The sequence below is a fragment of the Ictidomys tridecemlineatus genome, chromosome 5 (assembly GCF_052094955.1).
Source record: "Ictidomys tridecemlineatus isolate mIctTri1 chromosome 5, mIctTri1.hap1, whole genome shotgun sequence".
NCBI lineage: Eukaryota > Metazoa > Chordata > Mammalia > Rodentia > Sciuridae > Ictidomys > Ictidomys tridecemlineatus.
The window spans coordinates 14,233,550-14,239,943 of record NC_135481.1 but is presented as its reverse complement, the minus strand read 5'-3'; the positions used below and the strand labels follow the sequence as shown (position 1 = coordinate 14,239,943).

Below are 6,394 nucleotides of genomic sequence, written 5' to 3'. Positions count from 1 at the left end.
GGACGTGTACCCAGGCCCTTTCCCTGCCAGGCAGCTACCGCCGAGGAAAACAGTGAAGTCCCTGTTGGGCTTATGAGGAATGAACTCAGTCCCAAGCCCCCATCTCTCGGAAAAGTTGTTATTAAATTCTGTGCCTGGCCCTGACCTGGATTTAAAGATTTGCAAGAAGACAAATTCCAAACAGATGCCCATTAGGGCCCTGACAGCCGCAGCTTAAAGATAACATTTACATTCTGCCGGGGTTTGTATCTCTCTGTTCCCCACTCGGCCCCTCTCCTACCTCCAGTGGGATCAATACCTCGGTTGAGGTTACGTGGAGGTGGCCACATTCTTTTAAGCTGTTTGCTCAGCGCTTGGTTTGCTCTGCTAACATGCCGGGCACTTCTTCCAACAGGCCTGTTTGCCCAGTATTAGGGCTGTTTGCCGAAACACCTAGCCCAATCCGAGGGGGCTCAGCTTTCTAAACAGTTGGTCCCTGAATCTGTCAATCAATAACACCAATTGGGTTCCTGATACGGACAGCAAGTGTGGCCAAGTCCAATATTTGTCCAAACACGGCACCCCCACCCCTCCACCCCCGCCACCTGACTGTCCCCAGCTTGTCAAGGAGGACATTCGCCAAGCGCGCACAGGCTGCTGGGAAGATAGGATGTTGGCAAACAGGGAGCTGATTCCAGGAAAGAAGGGCACACGGGCAAACATGGTGCCCCTTTATGAGAGGTAATTTACTGAAATGTACAGCGATTACCTGCTCATCCAGCCCTGGTGTAATTAAAAACGGCAGGCTCAGGGCTCGGGCTTCCGTAGCGCTGGCAAAGGAGTCTGAATCTCAACTTGTGAAGATCCATGGATGGATACAGGGATTGGCTTGGAATCCCAGGTGACCAGGGGGGACGTCAGGATCAAAGTCACGGGATCAAAGCCTGAGAAGGACCCAGGAGAGCAAGGAAAAAGTTTCCTAAGAAAGAGAATACGATGCAGGCTTTTCTTCTGAGATGATGAAAATGTTCTGGAACTTGGGAGGGGTGTGGGTCATACAATAGAGGGACTGCACTGTCACAGAGTTGTTCAATTTAGAATGGCTAATTTTATGTGACTTTCACCTTAAAATAATAACAACCAACAAAACAAAACGAAATGAAATGGAAAAAAAAAAATAACAAAAACCCCCAAAGCAAGAAGTGGTGTGAATCCCAGTGAACCCAGGGCATTTGCATCAGAGAGGCCCTAGTGCCTGACTCAGGGTTTGGCTCAGAGCGCATGCTTAATAAATGTTTATTGAAAGAACAACCTAACATTTGCACAGTCAACAAAGCTCTTTGTTATACATTAGCTCATTTTATCCTTAAAGAACCCTCTGTGGTGGACAGGGGTAAGCATTAGCATTCTAATGTGTAAAGGGAAGCTTGGGGAGAAGTCTGGCTTGCATAATGCCTCCTAGCTGAGACTCTGAACCCCACGGTCTCTGGCTCCACAGTGGTGCATACGTAACTACACTATTTAGCCTACCTTATGGCTTCTAAGATGGGGAAGAAATCCAGTCTCCTAAATATTCCTCCTCCTTCTTTTAGGGTATTTATACTAAAAATAGTTAAAAACTCAGTCTCCCCCGTGGTTCCTAGCACAGTGCTTGATCAATATTTGCTGACTCATTCGGCTGCCTGCTGAGACTCACCGCCCAGTGGTTGCCACAGTGACTGTCCAGAGCAAAGCTTGGCAGCTTGGATGTCCATGAACTGGAAGACCCTGGCCGCGCAGTGTCTGTGGGAGAGCCAGGCACGGTGGGGGTGACTCCCAGGAGCCTTGGCGGGGCATATGGTGTTCTCTTCATCCCAAGGGCACCTTGATGGGAAAGTCTGCTGGTGGGTGGCTGATGCCTGTCAGGCTGGGTGTGGTCATGTTTGCTAAGAGGCTGGTTTGGACACCTGCACCCCAGAAGCGGCATGGATATGACAGGGATGCCCATGGAATGGTCACAGCCTCCCATTCCACTTTCCTCTGTCTCTGCGGCTTCTTCCTGTGAAACTTTGGGATGGGGCTTCAACATCCCTGAGCAAATGCCTCTGAGTCAGCAGAAGGGCACGAGAAAGCCTGTGTCATGGAGCTCGTGGGGGTGAGGAGAACCAAGGATTCTGGAAGCTCCCAGCACAGTGCTTGGCTAGAAAAAGGAAAAAAAAAAAAAATATATATATATATATATATGGCATTTCCTGTTATCCACCTTTGAAAGACACCTTTGTGGGCTTCCTGAGGGTTTCGGGATGGTGTGCTAAGCTTGGGTGATGGGAAGGTGATATGAGTACCAGAAATATTATGAGATTATTGACTGTTGATTATATTACTTAGTGTGCCTGTTGGATAAAAGACTATAAGCAATGTGCCCATGAAGTCATGTGAACTGCAAAACTTAGATAAACTGCAGAACTTTGATAGAGTTAAGTTAGTGATGACTATACCCTGGGGCGTACACCCCAGACCTCACCTGGTTACCAGCTGCAAGCACAACGGAACTAGGACTTAAGAACCTAGACTTCTGGGGGGCAACGGACTAACAGGACCCAGACAGAGAGACCCAGGCCTCTGTCGCTGTTGTCCCCCACTGCACCAGACTCCTCCAACAGAATCGAGTTCCAGCAACCCGGACTTAAGACACATCCCAGGTGAGCATCTGGGACCCTTGGGTGTCGTAGACTCAGTTAGGACTTGGAGTTAGAATGTGTGTCTGAAGTGTGATGAGGTGTGACTGAATCTAACCGCGCCTCGGACTGAGTCCATAATAACGGCTCGTGACAGGAGGGTCCTCCCTGCTCCAGGCTGTGAGCTGGTGCAGAGGGGTTTAACAAAACAATATGCTTGACTAAAATTTGTCTGCTTCCATTGCCACAGTACGCTGGCGACTGTAAAAAAGGTCAGCAGGAAAATGTTCCTCGTGAAAAGTCTTTCCTTGGCCTTGTAAACACGGTTGCAGTGCCGTGGAGTTTAATGATGATCTCGAGGTGCTAATAATAATAATAATGATAATAATAATAATAAGCCTACCTGCTTCACGTTAGGGCAGTTTTACGACGTATCCTTCAGTGAGTGTTTTATTGAGGATGCCTGGCCCAAGAGCCAGCTGCTGGAACCAAGCACTGCCACGCGTGTTCATTCCGAGAGCCACTTTACAAGTACAGAGCTGAACCTCGGGGTCAGGCAGGGCATAAACCCGAAATGCTCTTTCCAAGCATAGTTGTGTCTGGAATCTTGTGCCACATGTTCTTGTATTTTAAAAGTGAATTTAAAACAAACAATGAGAGCACAGGGGTGACAAAGATGGAAAGAAGTGACGTAACTGACCCAGTCAGGAACTCGGTCTACGCGACTGCTAGAGTTGACTTTTGTTTAAAACTTAACCTGGTGAAACAGCGTGAGCCAGAAGGCCTCTGTTTGTTCAGTAAGTGTCTTTAGTTCTTGTTTGAAATATCTTACTGAACTGTAAGAGTGATTTTTTTTTAATTGAAAACTACTTTTAAATTTTTTTTTCAAATGCAGAACAAGCTGGGCGCCGTGGCACTTGTCTGTAATTCCAGCAGCTTGGGAGGCTGAGGTAGGAGGATCTCAAGTTCAAAGCCAGCCTTAGCATCTTGGTGACGCCCTAAGAAACTCAGTGAGACCCTGTCTCTAAATGAAATATATAAAAAAAAGGCTAGGGGTATGGCTCAGTGGTTGAGTGCCCCTGGATTCAATCTCCAGTATGCAAAAAAAAAAAAAAAAAAAAAAAAAGAACAAAATTCAGACAATGGATTTATCAATACATGGTACTTTTGCTGGCATTTGGGGGTTATTAAAAGTCTCTTATTGGTCACTAGATAACTATTTACATAAATTATTATTATATTAGACTGTAACCAAAGGATCAAAGTTCAAACTGATAGGTGTGCATAAAATCCATACGTAAATAATTGTCTGTTTTTTTTGTCCTGGAGGAACTTGGAGTGACTTGCAGAGTCTTGTCTTGTGAAACCAGCAGCTTATTCGTAATTATTCTGAATTTTTAAAGAAATTTCTAGTGGGGTTCTTGTACCAACCCGGAGCTCAACAATAAAAAAGAGCAAAAGAGAAGGCAACTGAAACAACGTCTGGTTGTATTTAAAAACACGTCCTGTCTAAGATCACATGTTGATCAACATTCTGAAAAAATGCCACGGGGCGTCTCCAGGACACGTATATGGCTGGTGTTCATTTTGTTTCTTGATTTTTACAGAAGATAATTTTGTTGTGTGGAAGCGGAGGTGAGCTCAACCACAGGGCACAGGATCTACACTCCCTCTGGCTCCTGTGTGGACAGCTGCCCAGGGGGTGGGGCGGGGGCTGGGGAAGTCAGTCACCAGGGCACCTCCTTCCAAGCTGGGGTCTGTCCAGGTTGCAAGGAGCAGAGAGGCGCTTCAGCTGGCTCAAGCCAACCGGGCTGTTCAGGGTCCATTCCACAGCTGTGTTCCCTCCTTTCCTGGGGGCCTGACCCTGAGGCAGGGGAGAACCAGGGAACGTCACCAGTCCCTGCCTGCCCCAGCTCTGAGCAGTCCCTCCTTCCTCTTTCAGGTAGCAGATTACAGGGGGGTCATCTGACTAACGGGTACTGGGGTACCTCCCAAGGCCCTGTGGGAAATTCTTCCTTTTTCAGCCTACTTTAGGGCCAGGCCTTGTGCTGGGGACCACGTGGGAATCAGTCAGGCAAGACCAGGGCCTGTCCTCCGGGGAGCTAGGACATACCCGAGCCTGACATGTCAAAGTGCTCAGAGGAGAGTGACAAAACTTCGCTTAGGAGTCCTGGAGAGGGCTAGGACTCCTGTGCCCTCCGAGACTTGCTGTGAATGAGGGTCCCTTATAGACTGACGTGCTGCACTCACGCCAGCTCTGTCACCTTAAGTCCCCCTATCTTTTGGGACTCAGTGGTCTGACCTCACATGGAGGTAGTGAGAACAGAGTAAGGTGACCACAAGCCTCAGTCCCTGCCCTGAGTTATGTCCTTAATAAAAGCAGGCTGACATGATACCCTGGGACCTCCCAGGGAGTCCCCTTGGTCAGCGGCTACCAGTCCTGCTGTGTGGTCCAGTCAGGGGATTAAGCTAAACCTTGCCTTGGAAGGGAAGGTCTCTCCCAGGGGCTCAGCTATTCCTGGGCATGTGACTCTCTGATGCTGAACCAGCCCAGACTGGGAATGCCCCGAGCAGCCGGCAGACACGGCGGCCCTCAGCACGGCCATCCTCAAGTGTAAACGGTCTCAGCAGAATTTTGAGAGAAGCTAAACAGCTCTTGTCAGTTTTTTTGCCAATAATAATGCCGACAGTAATTTCTGGGCTCCTGCCTTGAAATCATAGCATATCTCTAGATAACTTTTAACACCCAAGATCGGGTATAGCACCCCAAATAGTTATTTCAGCATCCCCTAGACCCCCGTGCTGCCTGGGGGCCATGCCTTGCCTTTCTGACTCATGTCTAGATATGGCACCTGCACTCCACAAGGGCCTACTTGTGTGCCAGGTCACCTGTTTAGGTATGTTAAACCTATCACTGATTTTAATCCCATGGCAACCCTGAGGTCACTTTATCCCCACCTTACTGTGCCTCAGAGAGGGCTAACAGCTTGCTTGAGCTCACACAGCTTACAAGAGCCAGAGCAGGATCAAAACTTAGGTTTGCCTGGGTCCAGGACCCCAGCTCCTCTAGTTTCTTTGCTCTTAGAGGAAAATCCCAGGTCTAGGAGCTTCAGCCCTGCCCCCCCCCCCCGAAATAGGCTTGTAAGGCAAGGAGAGAACAGAAAATCTTGATCTAGCTCTGTGAAATGTTCTGCTCGACCTCTATCATGTCAGAATTTGTGAAAATCTGGTCAGTCCTAGGCTGAAGTTGCCTGCAGTGTTCTCTGTGTAGGGAGAAGCTGTTGACTGAATAAAACGCATTAAGATGTTTGCAGGAGAAACAGTCTACAGAGGACCACACTCTGTTTGGAAGCTTTTTCCAAGTACTTTTCTGAGAAACCCTCTTCCACACCAATAATTGATAGATTAACCTCAAATTGTTCTTATTTGTTCATTACCGGAAGTCCCCCAAGGGCTCACTATGCAACACTTTATTACCCTGGATGGACTAATATATTTTAAAGTAATAAAACCACATTATTTTTAAATTATTTTTTAATGTGGACTTTCCAGCCACTGACTGCCCTCTCTGATAGATCTGAATTAGTGAGTTTTAATTGTGTGTAAAAAAGCAATAAAATAATCATTACTGAAATGATGGGGTGCCTCGCTCACAGCAGGCGCTGTGCAGCACTGTTCCAGGCAGCCTCACAAAGCCCAGCTGCGTGGGCATCACCTGCCCCCCCTGCGCAGACACGACATGGGACATGGGCTTGCTG

The 6,394-nt window shown here is 47.9% G+C and overlaps 1 long non-coding RNA gene across 2 annotated transcripts; it reads right to left on the bottom strand.

Annotated features, from left to right (window-relative positions):
• Positions 1–704: 704 nt before the first annotated feature.
• LOC144377703 (uncharacterized) lies at positions 705–3,364 on the bottom strand. 2 transcript variants are annotated; one of them, XR_013438716.1, is made up of 3 exons: positions 3,040–3,342; positions 1,676–2,158; positions 705–923 (listed from the first exon to the last, which is right to left on the bottom strand). It is a non-coding gene; the product is annotated as an uncharacterized LOC144377703 (long non-coding RNA). The 2 variants fall into 2 exon arrangements; XR_013438715.1 differs by having other exon boundaries at positions 705–2,158; positions 3,040–3,364.
• Between the last annotated feature and the right edge of the window lie 3,030 nt (positions 3,365–6,394).